The sequence below is a fragment of the Leptonotus elevatus genome, chromosome 22, assembly GCF_054856555.1.
Source record: "Leptonotus elevatus isolate MCC_2025b chromosome 22, RoL_Lele_1.0, whole genome shotgun sequence".
NCBI lineage: Eukaryota > Metazoa > Chordata > Actinopteri > Syngnathiformes > Syngnathidae > Leptonotus > Leptonotus elevatus.
The window spans coordinates 9,054,087-9,079,178 of NC_141260.1; positions in this window are offsets into that span (position 1 = coordinate 9,054,087).

The following is a 25,092-nucleotide window of genomic DNA, read 5'->3' on the forward strand; positions in this document are numbered from 1 at the left end:
GTTCAGCTCATTGAAAAGAGTTAGCAGGCCCATTCAAAATTTCCGCGGGAATTTTTCTAGTTATGGGCCTGCTAAGCGGAGCAAGCAGCAGCGAAGCTGCTGCTTGCGGAGCAAGCAGGCACATATTACTATCCTAGAAAAAAGGGTTTAATATTATTCTTCTTATTATGGGCCTGCTAAGCGGAGCAAGCAGCAGCGAAGCTGCTGCTTGCGGAGCAAGCAGGCACATATTACTATCCACCCTAGAAAAGGGTTTATTATTTTTTTTCTTTTTTATTCTTCCACCGACTTTTCCGCAAAAATGCGGCCCGAACCGTAGATCGCACCGGGACAAAAGAGGTATCAAACGATGCGGCTCGATCTGACTCGCTGCGCTATTATTTTTATAAGAATTCCCAGTTACCATGGCGACGCTATTCCCAAAAAACTCCCAAATAAAGTCCCATAGGAATGAATGGGAATCCGAAAGAGATCAACTCCAATCAAGCACCTTTTTCAAAGACACGCTGCGCGCGCATACATTAACCGACCGATATGAAAATTAGCTCATTTTGTTGGAATTTTTGTCATCTTTAGCTCAGTGTCAAAAAAATTTTTAAGGAATGAAAGCTCTCCCCCCTGTGAGGGTTCAAAGACAGTGAGCAAAGGGGAAAAGTCGCCTATTTAGAGTGTGACTAATTAAGGCTTCAGTGACGGGAACCAAAAAATCTATTTCCAAAAGTTTCACTTCAACTCGTCACCATGGCCACAATCTTTGCTCACTAGACATCAAATTCGCACATTTTGTAGCCACAAGCCTCTGCTTTCTGAAGAACTAAGTTTTATTTGGCTACGGTGTCATTTAGTACCTTTATTTTTACTTTAAGCGAGGAGAAGTCGGACTTTGACGCCTATCTCCTCCATGTTAATTTCGCCGTTTTTTCCCTCTTCATTTTCGATCAATCATAAGTTTTCAACCTGCTCTCATTTGGTCATTTTTCATCCGATTAAAAAACTGAGAACATGCTCGCGTTCCCTAAACCCTTGCCGTTCTAACGAGCCATTTCCGGAATCTGCATCTTTAACCGTTAAGTCGCGAGAGGCTTTTGTTTGAGGTGAGCGTAATCCTATACAAATCAATGGAGTGTTGGTGCGTGACGTCTCCTCACAACTTAAAATCAAATGTGTGTGCGTGAATGTGCATGTTTTGTAAAGGGGCAGTGAGATACTGTTAATTATGGTAGATTCCACATTTCTTGACCGATTTCAATGGTTTGAATTTTAAACTGTTCAGCTCATTGAAATGTTACTTAAAATCAAATGTGTGTGCGTGAATGTGCATGTTTCTTAAAGGGGCAGTAACATAGTGTTGATTATGGTTAACTTGCACATTTCTTGACCCATTTCAATGGTTGAAAGTTTAAACTGTTCAGCTCATTGAAATGTTACTTAAAATCAAATGTGTGTGAGTGAATGTGCATGTTTCTTAAAGGGGCAGTAACATTCTGTTGATTATGGTAGATTCCACATTTCTTGACCGATTTCAATGGTTTAAATTTTAAACTGTTCAGCTTATTGAAATGTTACTTAAAATCAAATGTGTGTGCGTGAATGTGCATGTTTTGTAAAGGGGCAGTAAGATACTTTTAGTTGATGTTGATTATGGTGAACTTCCACATTTCTTGACTGATTTCAATGGTTTAAATTTTAAACTGTTCAGCTCATTGAAATGTTAGTTAAAATCAAATGTGTGTGCGTGAATGTGCATGTTTCTTAAAGGGGCAGTAATACTTTTAGTTGATTATAACTTCCACATTTCTTGAGCGATTTCAATGGTTGAAAGTTTAAACTGTTCAGCTCATTGAAAAGAGTTAGCAGGCCCATTCAAAATTTCCGCGGGAATTTTTGTTTCTAGTTTTTATATCATCTTCCAGCGACTTTTCCGCAAAAATAGGGCCCGAACCGTAGATCGCACCGGGACAAAAGAGGTATCAAACGATGCGGCTCGATCTGACTCGCTGCGCTATTATTTTTATAAGAATTCCCAGTTACCATGGCGACGCTATTCCCAAAAAACTCCCAAATAAAGTCCCATAGGAATGAATGGGAATCCGAAAGAGATCAACTCCAATCAAGCACCTTTTTCAAAGACACGCTGCGCGCGCATACATTAACCGACCGATATGAAAATTAGCTCATTTTGTTGGAATTTTTGTCATCTTTAGCTCAGTGTCAAAAAAAATTTTAAGGAATGAAAGCTCTCCCCCCTGTGAGGGTTCAAAGACAGTGAGCAAAGGGGAAAAGTCGCCTATTTAGAGTGTGACTAATTAAGGCTTCAGTGACGGGAACCAAAAAATCTATTTCCAAAAGTTTCACTTCAACTCGTCACCATGGCCACAATCTTTGCTCACTAGACATCAAATTCGCACATTTTGTAGCCACAAGCCTCTGCTTTCTGAAGAACTAAGTTTTATTTGGCTACGGTGTCATTTAGTACCTTTATTTTCACTTTAAGCGAGGAGAAGTCGGACTTTGACGCCTATCTCCTCCATGTTAATTTCGCCGTTTTTTCCCTCTTCATTTTCGATCAATCATAAGTTTTCAACCTGCTCTCATTTGGTCATTTTTCATCCGATTAAAAAACTGAGAACATGCTCGCGTTCCCCAAACCCTTGCCGTTCTAACGAGCCATTTCTGGAATCTGCATCTTCAACCGTTAAGTCGCGAGAGGCTTTTGTTTGAGGTGAGCGTAATCCTATACAAATCAATGGAGTGTTGGTGCGTGACGTCTCCTCACAACTTAAAATCAAATGTGTGTGCGTGAATGTGCATGTTTTGTAAAGGGGCAGTGAGATACTGTTAATTATGGTAGATTCCACATTTCTTGACCGATTTCAATGGTTTGAATTTTAAACTGTTCAGCTCATTGAAATGTTACTTAAAATCAAATGTGTGTGCGTGAATGTGCATGTTTCTTAAAGGGGCAGTAACATACTGTTGATTTTGGTTAACTTTTACATTTCTTGAGCCATTTCAATGGTTGAAATTTTAAACTGTTCAGCTCATTGAAATGTTGGTTAAAATCAAATGTGTGTGCGTGAATGTGCATGTTTCTTAAAGGGGCAGTAATACTTTTAGTAGATTATGGTTAACTTGCACATTTCTTGACCGATTTCAATGGTTGAAAGTTTAAACTGTTCAGCTCATTGAAAAGAGTTAGCAGGCCCATTCAAAATTTCCGCGGGAATTTTTCTAGTTATGGGCCTGCTAAGCGGAGCAAGCAGCAGCGAAGCTGCTGCTTGCGGAGCAAGCAGGCACATATTACTATCCTAGAAAATGGGTTTATTATGGGCCTGCTAAGCGGAGCAAGCAGCAGCGAAGCTGCTGCTTGCGGAGCAAGCAGGCACATATTACTATCCACCCTAGAAAAGGGTTTATTATTTTTCTTCCATATATTATCTTCCACCGACTTTTCCGCAAAAATGCGGCCCGAACCGTAGATCGCACCGGGACAAATGAGGTATCAAACGATGCGGCTTGCTCTGACTCGCTGCGCTATTATTTTTATAAGAATTCCCAGTTACCATGGCGACGCTATTCCCAAAAAACTCCCAAATAAAGTCCCATAGGAATGAATGGGAATCCGAAAGAGATCAACTCCAATCAAGCACCTTTTTCAAAGACACGCTGCGCGCGCATACATTAACCGACCGATATGAAAATTAGCTCATTTTGTTGGAATTTTTGTCATCTTTAGCTCAGTGTCAAAAAAAAATTTAAGGAATGAAAGCTCTCCCCCCTGTGAGGGTTCAAAGACAGTGAGCAAAGGGGAAAAGTCGCCTATTTAGAGTGTGACTAATTAAGGCTTCAGTGACGGGAACCAAAAAATCTATTTCCAAAAGTTTCACTTCAACTCGTCACCATGGCCACAATCTTTGCTCACTAGACATCAAATTCGCACATTTTGTAGCCACAAGCCTCTGCTTTCTGAAGAACTAAGTTTTATTTGGCTAAGGTGTCATTTAGTACCTTTATTTTCACTTTAAGCGAGGAGAAGTCGCACATTTTTGATCTCTTTTCAATGTAATTTTCGCCCTTTTTCCCTCTTCATTTTCGATCAATCATAAGTTTTCAACCTGCTCTCATTTGGTCATTTTTCATCCGATTAAAAAACTGAGAACATGCTCGCGTTCCCCAAACCCTTGCCGTTCTAACGAGCCATTTCTGGAATCTGCATCTTCAACCGTTAAGTCGCGAGAGGCTTTTGTTTGAGGTGAGCGTAATCCTATACAAATCAATGGAGTGTTGGTGCGTGACGTCTCCTCACAACTTAAAATCAAATGTGTGTGCGTGAATGTGCATGTTTTGTAAAGGGGCAGTGAGATACTGTTAATTATGGTAGATTCCACATTTCTTGACCGATTTCAATGGTTTGAATTTTAAACTGTTCAGCTCATTGAAATGTTACTTAAAATCAAATGTGTGTGCGTGAATGTGCATGTTTCTTAAAGGGGCAGTAACATACTGTACATTATGGTTAACTTGCACATTTCTTGACCGATTTCAATGGTTGAAATTTTAAACTGTTCAGCTCATTGAAATGTTACTTAAAATCAAATGTGTGTGCGTGAATGTGCATGTTTCTTAAAGGGGCAGTAATACTTTTAGTAGATTATAACTTCCACATTTCTTGACCGATTTCAACGGTTGAAATTTTAAACTGTTCAGCTCATTGAAAAAAAAGAGTTGCAAGAGTTAGCAGGCCCATTCAAAATTTCCGCGGGAATTTTTCTAGTTATGGGCCTGCTAAGCGGAGCAAGCAGCAGCGAAGCTGCTGCTTGCGGAGCAAGCAGGCACATATTACTATCCACCCTAGAAAAGGGTTTATTATTATGGGCCTGCTAAGCGGAGCAAGCAGCAGCGAAGCTGCTGCTTGCGGAGCAAGCAGGCACATATTACTATCCACCCTAGAAAAGGGTTTATTATTATGGGCCTGCTAAGCGGAGCAAGCAGCAGCGAAGCTGCTGCTTGCGGAGCAAGCAGGCACATATTACTATCCTAGAAAAAGGGTTTATTTTTTTTATTCTTATTTTTTAATCTTCCGCGTTTTTTCTGCTAAAATGCGGCCCGTACCGTAGATCGCACCGGGACAAATGAGGTATCAAACGATGCGGCTCGATCTGACTCGGTGCGCTATTATTTTTATAAGAATTCCCAGTTACCATGGCGACGCTATTCCCAAAAAACTCCCAAATAAAAGTCCCATAGGAATGAATGGGAAAAGGAAAGACAAAATCACACATCAAGCACCTTTTTCAAAGAGACGCTGCGCGCGCATACGTTAACCGATTGATATGAAAATTAGCTCATTTTGTTGGAATTTTTGTCATCTTTAACTCAGTGTCAAAAAAAAAATTAAGGAATGAAAGCTCTTCCCCCTGTGCGGGTTCAAAGACAGTGAGTGTAATCGCCACTCTGATACCCAATTAAGGCTTCAGTGACGGGAACCAAAAAATATATTTCCAAAAGTTTCACTTCAACTCGTCACCATGGCCACAATCTTTGCTCACTAGACATCAAATTCGCACATTTTGTAGCCACAAGCCTCTGCTTTCTGAAGAACTAAGTTTTATTTGGCTAAGGTTTCATTTAGTACCTTTATTTTCACTTTAAGCGAGGAGAAGTCGCACATTTTTGATCTATTTTCAATGTAATTTTCGCCCTTTTTCCCTCTTCATTTTCGATCAATCATAAGTTTTCAACCTGCTCTCATTTGGTCATTTTTCATCCGATTAAAAAACTGAGAACATGCTCGCGTTCCCCAAACCCTTGCCGTTCTAACGAGCCATTTCTGGAATCTGCATCTTCAACCGTTAAGTCGCGAGAGGCTTTTGTTTGAGGTGAGCGTAATCCTATACAAATCAATGGAGTGTTGGTGCGTGACGTCTCCTCACAACTTAAAATCAAATGTGTGTGCGTGAATGTGCATGTTTTGTAAAGGGGCAGTGAGATACTGTTAATTATGGTAGATTCCACATTTCTTGACCGATTTCAATGGTTTGAATTTTAAACTGTTCAGCTCATTGAAATGTTACTTAAAATCAAATGTGTGTGCGTGAATGTGCATGTTTCTTAAAGGGGCAGTAACACTTTTAGTAGATTATGGTTAACTTGCACATTTCTTGACCGATTTCAATGGTTGAAAGTTTAAACTGTTCAGCTCATTGAAAAGAGTTAGCAGGCCCATTCAAAATTTCCGCGGGAATTTTTCTAGTTTTTTTTTTTATATTATCTTCCACCGACTTTTCCGCAAAAATGCGGCCCGAACCGTAGATCGCACCGGGACAAAAGAGGTATCAAACGATGCGGCTCGATCTGACTCGCTGCGCTATTATTTTTATAAGAATTCCCAGTCACCATGGCGACACAATTCCCCAAAATGTCCCCCAAAAAGTCCCATAGGAATGAATGGGAATCCGAAAATGATCACATCAAATCAAGCACCTTTTTCCAAGACACGCTGCGCGCGCATACGTTAACCGACCGATATGAAAATTAGCTCATTTTGTTGGAATTTTTGTCATCTTTAGCTCAGTGTCAAAAAAAAAATTAAGGAATGAAAGCTCTCCCCCCTGTGCGGGTTCAAAGACAGTGAGCAAAGGGGTGAAAGTCGCCTTTCTTGCATCAGTTAGAGCGTGACTAATTAAGGTCTGAGTGCTGGGAACCAAAAAATATATTTCCAAAAGTTTCACTTCAACTCGTCACCATGGCCACAATCTTTGCTCACTAGACATCAAATTCGCACATTTTGTAGCCACAAGCCTCTGCTTTCTGAAGAACTAAGTTTTATTTGGCTAAGGTGTCATTTAGTACCTTTATTTTCACTTTAAGCGAGGAGAAGTCGCACATTTTTGATCTCTTTTCAATGTAATTTTCGCCGTTTTTGCCTCTTCATTTTCGATCAATCATAAGTTTTCAACCTGCTCTCATTTGGTCATTTTTCATCCGATTAAAAAACTGAGAACATGCTCGCGTTCCCCAAACCCTTGCCGTTCTAACAAGCCATTTCTGGAATCTGCATCTTCAACCGTTAAGTCGCGAGAGGCTTTTGTTTGAGGTGAGCGTAATCCTATACAAATCAATGGAGTGTTGGTGCGTGACGTCTCCTCACAACTTAAAATCAAATGTGTGTGCGTGAATGTGCATGTTTTGTAAAGGGGCAGTGAGATACTGTTAATTATGGTAGATTCCACATTTCTTGACCGATTTCAATGGTTTGAATTTTAAACTGTTCAGCTCATTGAAATGTTACTTAAAATCAAATGTGTGTGCGTGAATGTGCATATTTCTTAAAGGGACAGTAAGATACTTTATTTGATCTTGATTATGGTTAACTTTTACATTTCTTGAGCGATTTCAATGGTTTCAATTTTAAACTGTTCAGCTCATTGAAATGTTAGTTAAAATCAAATGTGTGTGCGTGAATGTGCATGTTTCTTAAAGGGGCAGTAATACTTTTAGTAGATTATAACTTCCACATTTCTTGACCGATTTCAACGGTTGAAATTTTAAACTGTTCAGCTCATTGAAAAGAGTTGCAAGAGTTAGCAGGCCCATTCAAAATTTCCGCGGGAATTTTTCTAGTTATTATGGGCCTGCTAAGCGGAGCAAGCAGCAGCGAAGCTGCTGCTTGCGGAGCAAGCAGGCACATATTACTATCCACCCTAGAAAAGGGTTTATTTTTATTATTTTTTTTATATTTTATTCCACGATTTTTCCGCAAAAATGCGGCCCGTACCGTAGATCGCACCGGCACGAATGAGGTATCAAACGATGCGGCTCGATCTGACTCGGTGCGGCATTATTTTTCTAAGAATTCCCAGTTACCATGGCGACGCTATTCCCAAAAAACTCCCAAATAAAGTCCCATAGGAATGAATGGGAATCCGAAAGAGATCAACTCCAATCAAGCACCTTTTTCAAAGACACGCTGCGCGCGCATACATTAACCGACCGATATGAAAATTAGCTCATTTTGTTGGAATTTTTGTCATCTTTAGCTCAGTGTCAAAAAAAAATTTAAGGAATGAAAGCTCTCCCCCCTGTGAGGGTTCAAAGACAGTGAGCAAAGGGGAAAAGTCGCCTATTTAGAGTGTGACTAATTAAGGCTTCAGTGACGGGAACCAAAAAATCTATTTCCAAAAGTTTCACTTCAACTCGTCACCATGGCCACAATCTTTGCTCACTAGACCTCAAATTCGCACATTTTGTAGCCACAAGCCTCTGCTTTCTGAAGAACTAAGTTTTATTTGGCTACGGTGTCATTTAGTACCTTTATTTTCACTTTAAGCGAGGAGAAGTCGGACTTTGACGCCTATCTCCTCCATGTTAATTTCGCCGTTTTTTCCCTCTTCATTTTCGATCAATCATAAGTTTTCAACCTGCTCTCATTTGGTCATTTTTCATCCGATTAAAAAACTGAGAACATGCTCGCGTTCCCCAAACCCTTGCCGTTCTAACGAGCCATTTCTGGAATCTGCATCTTCAACCGTTAAGTCGCGAGAGGCTTTTGTTTGAGGTGAGCGTAATCCTATACAAATCAATGGAGTGTTGGTGCGTGACGTCTCCTCACAACTTCAAATCAAATGTGTGTGCGTGAATGTGCATGTTTTGTAAAGGGGCAGTGAGATACTGTTAATTATGGTAGATTCCACATTTCTTGACCGATTTCAATGGTTTGAATTTTAAACTGTTCAGCTCATTGAAATGTTACTTAAAATCAAATGTGTGTGCGTGAATGTGCATGTTTCTTAAAGGGGCAGTAACATATTGTTGATTATGGTTAACTTTTACATTTCTTGAGCGATTTCAATGGTTTGAATTTTAAACTGTTCAGCTCATTGAAATGTTGGTTAAAATCAAATGTGTGTGCGTGAATGTGCATATTTCTTAAAGGGACAGTAAGATACTTTATTTGATCTTGATTATGGTTAACTTGCACATTTCTTGAGCGATTTCAATGGTTGAAATTTTAAACTGTTCAGCTCATTGAAATGTTAGTTAAAATCAAATGTGTGTGCGTGAATGTGCATGTTTCTTAAAGGGGCAGTAACATACTGTTGATTTTGGTTAACTTGCACATTTCTTGACCGATTTCAATGGTTGAAATTTTAAACTGTTCAGCTCATTGAAAAGAGTTAGCAGGCCCATTCAAAATTTCCGCGGGAATTTTTCTAGTTTTTCTTATTTTTTAATCTTCCGCGTTTTTTTCTGCTAAAATGCGGCCCGTACCGTAGATCGCACCGGGACAAATGAGGTATCAAACGATGCGGCTCGATCTGACTCGGTGCGCTATTATTTTTATAAGAATTCCCAGTTACCATGGCGACGCTATTCCCAAAAAACTCCCAAATAAAAGTCCCATAGGAATGAATGGGAAAAGGAAAGACAAAATCACACATCAAGCACCTTTTTCAAAGAGACGCTGCGCGCGCATACGTTAACCGATTGATATGAAAATTAGCTCATTTTGTTGGAATTTTTGTCATCTTTAACTCAGTGTCAAAAAAAAAATTAAGGAATGAAAGCTCTTCCCCCTGTGCGGGTTCAAAGACAGTGAGTGTAATCGCCACTCTGATACCCAATTAAGGCTTCAGTGACGGGAACCAAAAAATCTATTTCCAAAAGTTTCACTTCAACTCGTCACCATGGCCACAATCTTTGCTCACTAGACATCAAATTCGCACATTTTGTAGCCACAAGCCTCTGCTTTCTGAAGAACTAAGTTTTATTTGGCTAAGGTTTCATTTAGTACCTTTATTTTCACTTTAAGCGAGGAGAAGTCGCACATTTTTGATCTCTTTTCAATGTAATTTTCGCCCTTTTTCCCTCTTCATTTTCGATCAATCATAAGTTTTCAACCTGCTCTCATTTGGTCATTTTTCATCCGATTAAAAAACTGAGAACATGCTCGCGTTCCCCAAACCCTTGCCGTTCTAACGAGCCATTTCTGGAATCTGCATCTTCAACCGTTAAGTCGCGAGAGGCTTTTGTTTGAGGTGAGCGTAATCCTATACAAATCAATGGAGTGTTGGTGCGTGACGTCTCCTCACAACTTAAAATCAAATGTGTGTGCGTGAATGTGCATGTTTTGTAAAGGGGCAGTGAGATACTGTTAATTATGGTAGATTCCACATTTCTTGACCGATTTCAATGGTTTGAATTTTAAACTGTTCAGCTCATTGAAATGTTACTTAAAATCAAATGTGTGTGCGTGAATGTGCATGTTTCTTAAAGGGGCAGTAACATACTGTTGATTATGGTTAACTTGCACATTTCTTGACCGATTTCAATGGTTGAAATTTTAAACTGTTCAGCTCATTGAAATGTTACTTAAAATCAAATGTGTGTGCGTGAATGTGCATGTTTCTTAAAGGGGCAGTAACATACTGTTGATTATGGTTAACTTGCACATTTCTTGAGCGATTTCAATGGTTTAAATTTTAAACTGTTCAGCTCATTGAAATGTTGGTTAAAATCAAATGTGTGTGCGTGAATGTGCATATTTCTTAAAGGGACAGTAAGATACTTTATTTGATCTTGATTATGGTTAACTTGCACATTTCTTGACCGATTTCAATGGTTTAAATGTTATTTTTATTGCGTGTTTCCACGCGAGTTAGCAGGCCCATTCAAAATTTCCGCGGGAATTTTTCTAGTTATGGGCCTGCTAAGCGGAGCAAGCAGCAGCGAAGCTGCTGCTTGCGGAGCAAGCAGGCACATATTACTATCCTAGAAAAAGGGTTTATTATGGGCCTGCTAAGCGGAGCAAGCAGCAGCGAAGCTGCTGCTTGCGGAGCAAGCAGGCACATATTACTATCCTAGAAAAGGGGTTTATTTTTATTATGGGCCTGCTAAGCGGAGCAAGCAGCAGCGAAGCTGCTGCTTGCGGAGCAAGCAGGCACATATTACTATCCTAGAAAATGGGTTTATTATGGGCCTGCTAAGCGGAGCAAGCAGCAGCGAAGCTGCTGCTTGCGGAGCAAGCAGGCACATATTACTATCCACCCTAGAAAAGGGTTTATTATTTTTATGGGCCTGCTAAGCGGAGCAAGCAGCAGCGAAGCTGCTGCTTGCGGAGCAAGCAGGCACATATTACTATCCTAGAAAAAAGGGTTTATTGGTGTTATTATTATATCATCCTTCCACGAATTTTCTGCTAAAATGCGGCCCGTACCGTAGATCGCACCGGCACGAATGAGGTATCAAACGATGCGGCTCGATCTGACTCGGTGCGGCATTATTTTTATAAGAATTCCCAGTTACCATGGCGACGCTATTCCCAAAAAACTCCCAAATAAAGTCCCATAGGAATGAATGGGAATCCGAAAGAGATCAACTCCAATCAAGCACCTTTTTCAAAGACACGCTGCGCGCGCATACATTAACCGACCGATATGAAAATTAGCTCATTTTGTTGGAATTTTTGTCATCTTTAGCTCAGTGTCAAAAAAAATTTTAAGGAATGAAAGCTCTCCCCCCTGTGAGGGTTCAAAGACAGTGAGCAAAGGGGAAAAGTCGCCTATTTAGAGTGTGACTAATTAAGGCTTCAGTGACGGGAACCAAAAAATCTATTTCCAAAAGTTTCACTTCAACTCGTCACCATGGCCACAATCTTTGCTCACTAGACCTCAAATTCGCACATTTTGTAGCCACAAGCCTCTGCTTTCTGAAGAACTAAGTTTTATTTGGCTACGGTGTCATTTAGTACCTTTATTTTCACTTTAAGCGAGGAGAAGTCGGACTTTGACGCCTATCTCCTCCATGTTAATTTCGCCGTTTTTTCCCTCTTCATTTTCGATCAATCATAAGTTTTCAACCTGCTCTCATTTGGTCATTTTTCATCCGATTAAAAAACTGAGAACATGCTCGCGTTCCCCAAACCCTTGCCGTTCTAACGAGCCATTTCTGGAATCTGCATCTTCAACCGTTAAGTCGCGAGAGGCTTTTGTTTGAGGTGAGCGTAATCCTATACAAATCAATGGAGTGTTGGTGCGTGACGTCTCCTCACAACTTCAAATCAAATGTGTGTGCGTGAATGTGCATGTTTTGTAAAGGGGCAGTGAGATACTGTTAATTATGGTAGATTCCACATTTCTTGACCGATTTCAATGGTTTGAATTTTAAACTGTTCAGCTCATTGAAATGTTACTTAAAATCAAATGTGTGTGCGTGAATGTGCATGTTTCTTAAAGGGGCAGTAACATATTGTTGATTATGGTTAACTTTTACATTTCTTGAGCGATTTCAATGGTTTGAATTTTAAACTGTTCAGCTCATTGAAATGTTGGTTAAAATCAAATGTGTGTGCGTGAATGTGCATATTTCTTAAAGGGACAGTAAGATACTTTATTTGATCTTGATTATGGTTAACTTGCACATTTCTTGAGCGATTTCAATGGTTGAAATTTTAAACTGTTCAGCTCATTGAAATGTTAGTTAAAATCAAATGTGTGTGCGTGAATGTGCATGTTTCTTAAAGGGGCAGTAACATACTGTTGATTTTGGTTAACTTCCACATTTCTTGAGCGATTTCAATGGTTGAAAGTTTAAACTGTTCAGCTCATTGAAAAGAGTTAGCAGGCCCATTCAAAATTTCCGCGGGAATTTTTCTAGTTATGGGCCTGCTAAGCGGAGCAAGCAGCAGCGAAGCTGCTGCTTGCGGAGCAAGCAGGCACATATTACTATCCTAGAAAAAGGGTTTATTTTTTTTATTATGGGCCTGCTAAGCGGAGCAAGCAGCAGCGAAGCTGCTGCTTGCGGAGCAAGCAGGCACATATTACTATCCTAGAAAAGGGGTTTATTTTTTTTATTCTTAATCTTATTTTTTAATCTTCCACAGTTTTTTCCGCAAGAATGCAGCCCGTACCGTACATCGCACCGGGACAAATGAAGTATCAAACGATGCGGCTCGATCTGACTCGGTGCGCTATTATTTTTATAAGAATTCCCAGTTACCATGGCGACGCTATTCCCAAAAAACTCCCAAATAAAAGTCCCATAGGAATGAATGGGAAAAGGAAAGACAAAATCACACATCAAGCACCTTTTTCAAAGAGACGCTGCGCGTGCATACGTTAACCGATTGATATGAATTTTAGCTCATTTTGTTGGAATTTTTCCCATCTTTAGCTCAGTGTCAAAAAAAATATTAAGGAATGAAAGCTCTTCCCCCTGTGCGGGTTCAAAGACAGTGAGTGTAATCGCCACTCTGATATGCAATTAAGGCTTCAGTGACGGGAACCAAAAAATCTTATTTCCAAAAGTTTCACTTCAACTCGTCACCATGGCCACAATCTTTGCTCACTAGACCTCAAATTCGCACATTTTGTAGCCACAAGCCTCTGCTTTCTGAAAAACTAAGTTTTATTTGGCTAAGGTGTCATTTAGTACCTTTATTTTCACTTTAAGCGAGGAGAAGTCGGACTTTGGCGCCTATCTCCTCCATGTTAATTTCGCCGTTTTTTCCCTCTTCATTTTCGATCAATCATAAGTTTTCAACCTGCTCTCATTTGGTCGTTTTTCATCCGATTAAAAAACTGAGAACATGCTCGCGTTCCCCAAACCCTTGCCGTTCTAACGAGCCATTTCTGGAATCTGCATCTTCAACCGTTAAGTCGCGAGAGGCTTTTGTTTGAGGTGAGCGTAATCCTATACAAATCAATGGAGTGTTGGTGCGTGACGTCTCCTCACAACTTAAAATCAAATGTGTGTGCGTGAATGTGCATGTTTTGTAAAGGGGCAGTGAGATACTGTTAATTATGGTAGATTCCACATTTCTTGACCGATTTCAATGGTTTGAATTTTAAACTGTTCAGCTCATTGAAATGTTACTTAAAATCAAATGTGTGTGCGTGAATGTGCATGTTTCTTAAAGGGGCAGTAACATATTGTTGATTATGGTTAACTTTTACATTTCTTGAGCGATTTCAATGGTTTAAATTTTAAACTGTTCAGCTCATTGAAATGTTGGTTAAAATCAAATGTGAGTGCGTGAATGTGCATGTTTCTTAAAGGGGCAGTAATACTTTTAGTAGATTATGGTTAACTTCCACATTTCTTGAGCGATTTCAATGGTTGAAAGTTTAAACTGTTCAGCTCATTGAAAAGAGTTAGCAGGCCCATTCAAAATTTCCGCGGGAATTTTCTAGTTCTTATTTTTTAATCTTCCGCGTTTTTTCTGCTAAAATGCGGCCCGTACCGTAGATCGCACCGGGACAAATGAGGTATCAAACGATGCGGCTCGATCTGACTCGGTGCGCTATTATTTTTATAAGAATTCCCAGTTACCATGGCGACGCTATTCCCAAAAAACTCCCAAATAAAAGTCCCATAGGAATGAATGGGAAAAGGAAAGACAAAATCACACATCAAGCACCTTTTTCAAAGAGACGCTGCGCGCGCATACGTTAACCGATTGATATGAAAATTAGCTCATTTTGTTGGAATTTTTGTCATCTTTAACTCAGTGTCAAAAAAAAAATTAAGGAATGAAAGCTCTTCCCCCTGTGCGGGTTCAAAGACAGTGAGTGTAATCGCCACTCTGATACCCAATTAAGGCTTCAGTGACGGGAACCAAAAAATCTATTTCCAAAAGTTTCACTTCAACTCGTCACCATGGCCACAATCTTTGCTCACTAGACATCAAATTCGCACATTTTGTAGCCACAAGCCTCTGCTTTCTGAAAAACTAAGTTTTATTTGGCTAAGGTGTCATTTAGTACCTTTATTTTCACTTTAAGCGAGGAGAAGTCGGACTTTGGCGCCTATCTCCTCCATGTAAATTTAGCCGTTTTTTCCCTCTTCATTTTCGATCAATCATAAGTTTTCAACCTGCTCTCATTTGGTCATTTTTCATCCGATTAAAAAACTGAGAACATGCTCGCGTTCCCCAAACCCTTGCCGTTCTAACAAGCCATTTCTGGAATCTGCATCTTCAACCGTTAAGTCGCGAGAGGCTTTTGTTTGAGGTGAGCGTAATCCTATACAAATCAATGGAGTGTTGGTGCGTGACGTCTCCTCACAACTTAAAATCAAATGTGTGTGCGTGAATGTGCATGTTTTGTAAAGGGGCAGTGAGATACTGTTAATTATGGTAGATTCCACATTTCTTGACCGATTTCAATGGTTTGAATTTTAAACTGTTCAGCTCATTGAAATGTTACTTAAAATCAAATGTGTGTGCGTGAATGTGCATGTTTCTTAAAGGGACAGTAAGATACTTTATTTGATCTTGATTATGGTTAACTTTTACATTTCTTGAGCGATTTCAATGGTTGAAATTTTAAACTGTTCATCTCATTGAAATGTTAGTTAAAATCAAATGTGTGTGCGTGAATGTGCATGTTTCTTAAAGGGGCAGTAATACTTTTAGTAGATTATGGTTAACTTCCACATTTCTTGAGCGATTTCAACGGTTTAAATTTTAAACTGTTCAGCTCATTGAAAAGAGTTGCAAGAGTTAGCAGGCCCATTCAAAATTTCCGCGGGAATTTTTCTAGTTATTTTTCTTATTTTTTAATCTTCCGCGTTTTTTTCTGCTAAAATGCGGCCCGTACCGTAGATCGCACCGGGACAAATGAGGTATCAAACGATGCGGCTCGATCTGACTCGGTGCGCTATTATTTTTATAAGAATTCCCAGTTACCATGGCGACGCTATTCCCAAAAAACTCCCAAATAAAAGTCCCATAGGAATGAATGGGAAAAGGAAAGACAAAATCACACATCAAGCACCTTTTTCAAAGAGACGCTGCGCGCGCATACGTTAACCGATTGATATGAAAATTAGCTCATTTTGTTGGAATTTTTGTCATCTTTAACTCAGTGTCAAAAAAAAAATTAAGGAATGAAAGCTCTTCCCCCTGTGCGGGTTCAAAGACAGTGAGTGTAATCGCCACTCTGATACCCAATTAAGGCTTCAGTGACGGGAACCAAAAAATATATTTCCAAAAGTTTCACTTCAACTCGTCACCATGGCCACAATCTTTGCTCACTAGACCTCAAATTCGCACATTTTGTAGCCACAAGCCTCTGCTTTCTGAAGAACTAAGTTTTATTTGGCTACGGTGTCATTTAGTACCTTTATTTTCACTTTAAGCGAGGAGAAGTCGCACATTTTTGATCTCTTTTCAATGTAATTTTCGCCGTTTTTGCCTCTTCATTTTCGATCAATCATAAGTTTTCAACCTGCTCTCATTTGGTCATTTTTCATCCGATTAAAAATCTGAGAACATGCTCGCGTTCCCCAAACCCTTGCCGTTCTAACGAGCCATTTCTGGAATCTGCATCTTCAACCGTTAAGTCGCGAGAGGCTTTTGTTTGAGGTGAGCGTAATCCTATACAAATCAATGGAGTGTTGGTGCGTGACGTCTCCTCACAACTTAAAATCAAATGTGTGTGCGTGAATGTGCATGTTTTGTAAAGGGGCAGTGAGATACTGTTAATTATGGTAGATTCCACATTTCTTGACCGATTTCAATGGTTTGAATTTTAAACTGTTCAGCTCATTGAAATGTTACTTAAAATCAAATGTGTGTGCGTGAATGTGCATGTTTCTTAAAGGGGCAGTAACATAGTGTTGATTATGGTTAACTTCCACATTTCTTGACCCATTTCAATGGTTGAAAGTTTAAACTGTTCAGCTCATTGAAATGTTACTTAAAATCAAATGTGTGTGCGTGAATGTGCATGTTTCTTAAAGGGGCAGTAACATACTGTTGATTATGGTAGATTCCACATTTCTTGACCGATTTCAATGGTTTGAATTTTAAACTGTTCAGCTCATTGAAATGTTACTTAAAATCAAATGTGTGTGCGTGAATGTGCATATTTCTTAAAGGGACAGTAAGATACTTTATTTGATCTTGATTATGGTTAACTTGCACATTTCTTGACCGATTTCAACGGTTGAAAGTTTAAACTGTTCAGCTCATTGAAAAGAGTTAGCAGGCCCATTCAAAATTTCCGCGGGAATTTTTCTAGTTATTTTTTTTATATTTTATTCCACGATTTTTCCGCAAAAATGCGGCCCGTACCGTAGATCGCACCGGCACGAATGAGGTATCAAACGATGCGGCTCGATCTGACTCGGTGCGGCATTATTTTTCTAAGAATTCCCAGTTACCATGGCGACGCTATTCCCAAAAAACTCCCAAATAAAGTCCCATAGGAATGAATGGGAATCCGAAAGAGATCAACTCCAATCAAGCACCTTTTTCAAAGACACGCTGCGCGCGCATACATTAACCGACCGATATGAAAATTAGCTCATTTTGTTGGAATTTTTGTCATCTTTAGCTCAGTGTCAAAAAAAATTTTAAGGAATGAAAGCTCTCCCCCCTGTGAGGGTTCAAAGACAGTGAGCAAAGGGGAAAAGTCCCCTATTTAGAGTGTGACTAATTAAGGCTTCAGTGACGGGAACCAAAAAATCTATTTCCAAAAGTTTCACTTCAACTCGTCACCATGGCCACAATCTTTGCTCACTAGACCTCAAATTCGCACATTTTGTAGCCACAAGCCTCTGCTTTCTGAAGAACTAAGTTTTATTTGGCTACGGTGTCATTTAGTACCTTTATTTTCACTTTAAGCGAGGAGAAGTCGGACTTTGACGCCTATCTCCTCCATGTTAATTTCGCCGTTTTTTCCCTCTTCATTTTCGATCAATCATAAGTTTTCAACCTGCTCTCATTTGGTCATTTTTCATCCGATTAAAAAACTGAGAACATGCTCGCGTTCCCCAAACCCTTGCCGTTCTAACGAGCCATTTCTGGAATCTGCATCTTCAACCGTTAAGTCGCGAGAGGCTTTTGTTTGAGGTGAGCGTAATCCTATACAAATCAATGGAGTGTTGGTGCGTGACGTCTCCTCACAACTTCAAATCAAATGTGTGTGCGTGAATGTGCATGTTTTGTAAAGGGGCAGTGAGATACTGTTAATTATGGTAGATTCCACATTTCTTGACCGATTTCAATGGTTTGAATTTTAAACTGTTCAGCTCATTGAAATGTTACTTAAAATCAAATGTGTGTGCGTGAATGTGCATGTTTCTTAAAGGGGCAGTAACATAGTGTTGATTATGGTTAACTTCCACATTTCTTGAGCGATTTCAATGGTTGAAATTTTAAACTGTTCAGCTCATTGAAATGTTAGTTAAAATGAAATGTATGTGCGTGAATGTGCATGTTTCTTAAAGGGGCAGTAATACTTTTAGTTGATTATAACTTCCACATTTCTTGAGCGATTTCAACGGTTGAAATTTTAAACTGTTCAGCTCATTGAAAAGAGTTGCAAGAGTTAGCAGGCCCATTCAAAATTTCCGCGGGAATTTTTCTAGTTATTTTTCTTATTTTTTAATCTTCCGCGTTTTTTTCTGCTAAAATGCGGCCCGTACCGTAGATCGCACCGGGACAAATGAGGTATCAAACGATGCGGCTCGATCTGACTCGGTGCGCTATTATTTTTATAAGAATTCCCAGTTACCATGGCGACGCTATTCCCAAAAAACTCCCAAATAAAGTCCCATAGGAATGAATGGGAAAAGGAAAGACAAAATCACACATCAAGCACCTTTTTCAAAGAGACGCTGCGCGCGCATACGTTAACCGATTGATATGAAAATTAGCTCATTTTGTTGGAATTTTTGTCATCTTTAACTCAGTGTCAAAAAAAAAATTAAGGAATGAAAGCTCTTCCCCCTGTGCGGGTTCAAAGACAGTGAGTGTAATCGCCACTCTGATACCCAATTAAGGCTTCAGTGACGGGAACCAAAAAATCTATTTCCAAAAGTTTCACTTCAACTCGTCACCATGGCCACAATCTTTGCTCACTAGACATCAAATTCGCACATTTTGTAGCCACAAGCCTCTGCTTTCTGAAGAACTAAGTTTTATTTGGCTAAGGTTTCATTTAGTACCTTTATTTTCACTTTAAGCGAGGAGAAGTCGCACATTTTTGATCTCTTTTCAATGTAATTTTCGCCCTTTTTCCCTCTTCATTTTCGATCAATCATAAGTTTTCAACCTGCTCTCATTTGGTCATTTTTCATCCGATTAAAAAACTGAGAACATGCTCGCGTTCCCCAAACCCTTGCCGTTCTAACGAGCCATTTCTGGAATCTGCATCTTCAACCGTTAAGTCGCGAGAGGCTTTTGTTTGAGGTGAGCGTAATCCTATACAAATCAATGGAGTGTTGGTGCGTGACGTCTCCTCACAACTTAAAATCAAATGTGTGTGCGTGAATGTGCATGTTTTGTAAAGGGGCAGTGAGATACTGTTAATTATGGTAGATTCCACATTTCTTGACCGATTTCAATGGTTTGAATTTTAAACTGTTCAGCTCATTGAAATGTTACTTAAAATCAAATGTGTGTGCGTGAATGTGCATGTTTCTTAAAGGGGCAGTAACATAGTGTTGATTATGGTTAACTTCCACATTTCTTGACCCATTTCAATGGTTGAAAGTTTAAACCGTTCAGCTCATTGAAATGTTACTTAAAATCAAATGTGTGTGCGTGAATGTGCATGTTTCTTAAAGGGGCAGTAACATACTGTTGATTATGGTTAACTTGCACATTTCTTGAGCGATTTCAATGGTTTAAATTTTAAACTGTTCAGCTCATTGAAATGTTGGTTAAAATCAAATGTGTGTGCGTGAATGTGCATATTTCTTAAAGGGACAGTAAGATACTTTATTTGATCTTGATTATGGTTAACTTGCACATTTCTTGACCGATTTCAATGGTTTAAATGTTATTTTTATTGCGTGTTTCCACGCGAGTTAGCAGGCCCATTCAAAATTTCCGCGGGAATTTTTCTAGTTATGGGCCTGCTAAGCGGAGCAAGCAGCAGCGAAGCTGCTGCTTGCGGAGCAAGCAGGCACATATTACTATCCACCCTAGAAAAGGGTTTATTATTATGGGCCTGCTAAGCGGAGCAAGCAGCAGCGAAGCTGCTGCTTGCGGAGCAAGCAGGCACATATTACTATCCACCCTAGAAAAGGGTTTATTATTATGGGCCTGCTAAGCGGAGCAAGCAGCAGCGAAGCTGCTGCTTGCGGAGCAAGCAGGCACATATTACTATCCTAGAAAAGGGGTTTATTATTTTTCAACTTATTATATCATCTTCCACGGGTTTTTCCGCAAGAATGCGGCCTGTACCGTACATCGCACCGGGACAAATGAGGTATCAAACGATGCGGCTCGATCTGACTCGCTGCGGCATTATTTTTATAAGAATTCCCAGTTACCATGGCGATGCTATTCCCAAAAAACTCCCAAATAAAAGTCCCATAGGAATGAATGTGAAACCGAAAGACATCAACTCCAATTCAAGCACCTTTTTCCAAGACACGCTGCGCGCGCATACGGTAACCGATTGATATGAATTTTAGCTCATTTTGTTGGAATTTTTGTCATCTTTAGCTCAGTGTCAAAAAAAAAATTAAGGAATGAAAGCTCTTCCCCCTGTGCGGGTTCAAAGACAGTGAGTGTAATCGCCACTCTGATACCCAATTAAGCTGTCAGTGACGGGAACCAAAAAATCTATTTCCAAAAGTTTCACTTCAACTCGTCACCATGGCCACAATCTTTGCTCACTAGACATCAAATTCGCACATTTTGTAGCCACAAGCCTCTGCTTTCTGAAAAACTAAGTTTTATTTGGCTAAGGTGTCATTTAGTACCTTTATTTTCACTTTAAGCGAGGAGAAGTCGGACTTTGGCGCCTATCTCCTCCATGTTAATTTCGCCGTTTTTTCCCTCTTCATTTTCGATCAATCATAAGTTTTCAACCTGCTCTCATTTGGTCATTTTTCATCCGATTAAAAAACTGAGAACATGCTCACGTTCCCCAAACCCTTGCCGTTCTAACGAGCCATTTCTGGAATCTGCATCTTCAACCGTTAAGTCGCGAGAGGCTTTTGTTTGAGGTGAGCGTAATCCTATACAAATCAATGGAGTGTTGGTGCGTGACGTCTCCTCACAACTTAAAATCAAATGTGTGTGCGTGAATGTGCATGTTTTGTAAAGGGGCAGTGAGATACTGTTAATTATGGTAGATTCCACATTTCTTGACCGATTTCAATGGTTTGAATTTTTAACTGTTCAGCTCATTGAAATGTTACTTAAAATCAAATGTGTGTGCGTGAATGTGCATGTTTCTTAAAGGGGCAGTAAGATACTTTATTTGATCTTGATTATGGTTAACTTGCATTTTTCTTGAGCGATTTCAATGGTTGAATTTTTAAACTGTTCAGCTCATTGAAATGTTAGTTAAAATCAAATGTATGTGCGTGAATGTGCATGTTTCTTAAAGGGGCAGTAATACTTTTAGTTGATTATAACTTCCACATTTCTTGAGCGATTTCAACGGTTGAAATTTTAAACTGCTCATTGAAAAGAGTTGCAAGAGTTAGCAGGCCCATTCAAAATTTCCGCGGGAATTTTTCTAGTTATGGGCCTGCTAAGCGGAGCAAGCAGCAGCGAAGCTGCTGCTTGCGGAGCAAGCAGGCACATATTACTATCCTAGAAAAAGGGTTTATTATGGGCCTGCTAAGCGGAGCAAGCAGCAGCGAAGCTGCTGCTTGCGGAGCAAGCAGGCACATATTACTATCCACCCTAGAAAAAGGGTTTATTATTTTTTTTCTTTTTTATTCTTCCACCGACTTTTCCGCAAAAATGCGGCCCGAACCGTAGATCGCACCGGGACAAAAGAGGTATCAAACGATGCGGCTCGATCTGACTCGCTGCGCTATTATTTTTATAAGAATTCCCAGTTACCATGGCGACGCTATTCCCAAAAAACTCCCAAATAAAGTCCCATAGGAATGAATGGGAATCCGAAAGAGATCAACTCCAATCAAGCACCTTTTTCAAAGACACGCTGCGCGCGCATACGTTAACCGACCGATATGAAAATTAGCTCATTTTGTTGGAATTTTTGTCATCTTTAGCTCAGTGTCAAAAAAAAAATTAAGGAATGAAAGCTCTCCCCCCTGTGAGGGTTCAAAGACAGTGAGCAAAGGGGAAAAGTCGCCTATTTAGAGTGTGACTAATTAAGGCTTCAGTGACGGGAACCAAAAAATCTATTTCCAAAAGTTTCACTTCAACTCGTCACCATGGCCACAATCTTTGCTCACTAGACATCAAATTCGCACATTTTGTAGCCACAAGCCTCTGCTTTCTGAAGAACTAAGTTTTATTTGGCTAAGGTGTCATTTAGTACCTTTATTTTCACTTTAAGCGAGGAGAAGTCGCACATTTTTGATCTCTTTTCAATGTAATTTTCGCCCTTTTTCCCTCTTCATTTTCGATCAATCATAAGTTTTCAACCTGCTCTCATTTGGTCATTTTTCATCCGATTAAAAAACTGAGAACATGCTCGCGTTCCCCAAACCCTTGCCGTTCTAACGAGCCATTTCTGGAATCTGCATCTTCAACCGTTAAGTCGCGAGAGGCTTTTGTTTGAGGTGAGCGTAATCCTATACAAATCAATGGAGTGTTGGTGCGTGACGTCTCCTCACAACTTAAAATCAAATGTGTGTGCGTGAATGTGCATGTTTTATAAAGGGGCAGTGAGATACTGTTAATTATGGTAGATTCCACATTTCTTGACCGATTTCAATGGTTTGAATTTTAAACTGTTCAGCTCATTGAAATGTTACTTAAAATCAAATGTGTGTGCGTGAATGTGCATGTTTCTTAAAGGGGCAGTAACATACTGTTGATTTTGGTTAACTTGCACATTTCTTGACCGATTTCAATGGTTTAAATTTTAAACTGTTCAGCTCATTGAAAAGAGTTAGCAGGCCCATTCAAAATTTCCACGGGAATTTTTCTAGTTATTTTTCTTATTTTTTAATCTTCCGCGTTTTTTTCTGCTAAAATGCGGCCCGTACCGTAGATCGCACCGGGACAAATGAGGTATCAAACGATGCGGCTCGATCTGACTCGGTGCGCTATTATTTTTATAAGAATTCCCAGTTACCATGGCGACGCTATTCCCAAAAAACTCCCAAATAAAGTCCCATAGGAATGAATGGGAAAAGGAAAGACAAAATCACACATCAAGCACCTTTTTCAAAGAGACGCTGCGCGCGCATACGTTAACCGATTGATATGAAAATTAGCTCATTTTGTTGGAATTTTTGTCATCTTTAACTCAGTGTCAAAAAAAAAATTAAGGAATGAAAGCTCTTCCCCCTGTGCGGGTTCAAAGACAGTGAGTGTAATCGCCACTCTGATACCCAATTAAGGCTTCAGTGACGGGAACCAAAAAATCTATTTCCAAAAGTTTCACTTCAACTCGTCACCATGGCCACAATCTTTGCTCACTAGACATCAAATTCGCACATTTTGTAGCCACAAGCCTCTGCTTTCTGAAGAACTAAGTTTTATTTGGCTAAGGTTTCATTTAGTACCTTTATTTTCACTTTAAGCGAGGAGAAGTCGCACATTTTTGATCTCTTTTCAATGTAATTTTCGCCCTTTTTCCCTCTTCATTTTCGATCAATCATAAGTTTTCAACCTGCTCTCATTTGGTCATTTTTCATCCGATTAAAAAACTGAGAACATGCTCGCGTTCCCCAAACCCTTGCCGTTCTAACGAGCCATTTCTGGAATCTGCATCTTCAACCGTTAAGTCGCGAGAGGCTTTTGTTTGAGGTGAGCGTAATCCTATACAAATCAATGGAGTGTTGGTGCGTGACGTCTCCTCACAACTTAAAATCAAATGTGTGTGCGTGAATGTGCATGTTTTGTAAAGGGGCAGTGAGATACTGTTAATTATGGTAGATTCCACATTTCTTGACCGATTTCAATGGTTTGAATTTTAAACTGTTCAGCTCATTGAAATGTTACTTAAAATCAAATGTGTGTGCGTGAATGTGCATGTTTCTTAAAGGGGCAGTAACATAGTGTTGATTATGGTTAACTTCCACATTTCTTGACCCATTTCAATGGTTGAAAGTTTAAACCGTTCAGCTCATTGAAATGTTACTTAAAATCAAATGTGTGTGCGTGAATGTGCATGTTTCTTAAAGGGGCAGTAACATACTGTTGATTATGGTTAACTTGCACATTTCTTGAGCGATTTCAATGGTTTAAATTTTAAACTGTTCAGCTCATTGAAATGTTGGTTAAAATCAAATGTGTGTGCGTGAATGTGCATATTTCTTAAAGGGACAGTAAGATACTTTATTTGATCTTGATTATGGTTAACTTGCACATTTCTTGACCGATTTCAATGGTTTAAATGTTATTTTTATTGCGTGTTTCCACGCGAGTTAGCAGGCCCATTCAAAATTTCCGCGGGAATTTTTCTAGTTATGGGCCTGCTAAGCGGAGCAAGCAGCAGCGAAGCTGCTGCTTGCGGAGCAAGCAGGCACATATTACTATCCTAGAAAAAAGGGTTTATTGTTGCGTTTATTATTATATCATCTTCCACGATTTTTCCGCAAGAATGCGGCCCGTACCGTAGATCGCACCGGCACGAATGAGGTATCAAACGATGCGGCTCGATCTGACTCGGTGCGGCATTATTTTTCTAAGAATTCCCAGTTACCATGGCGACGCTATTCCCAAAAAACTCCCAAATAAAAGTCCCATAGGAATGAATGGGAAAAGGAAAGACAAAATCACACATCAAGCACCTTTTTCAAAGAGACGCTGCGCGTGCATACGTTAACCGATTGATATGAATTTTAGCTCATTTTGTTGGAATTTTTCCCATCTTTAGCTCAGTGTCAAAAAAAATATTAAGGAATGAAAGCTCTTCCCCCTGTGCGGGTTCAAAGACAGTGAGTGTAATCGCCACTCTGATATGCAATTAAGGCTTCAGTGACGGGAACCAAAAAATCTTATTTCCAAAAGTTTCACTTCAACTCGTCACCATGGCCACAATCTTTGCTCACTAGACCTCAAATTCGCACATTTTATAGCCACAAGCCTCTGCTTTCTGAAAAACTAAGTTTTATTTGGCTAAGGTGTCATTTAGTACCTTTATTTTCACTTTAAGCGAGGAGAAGTCGGACTTTGGCGCCTATCTCCTCCATGTTAAT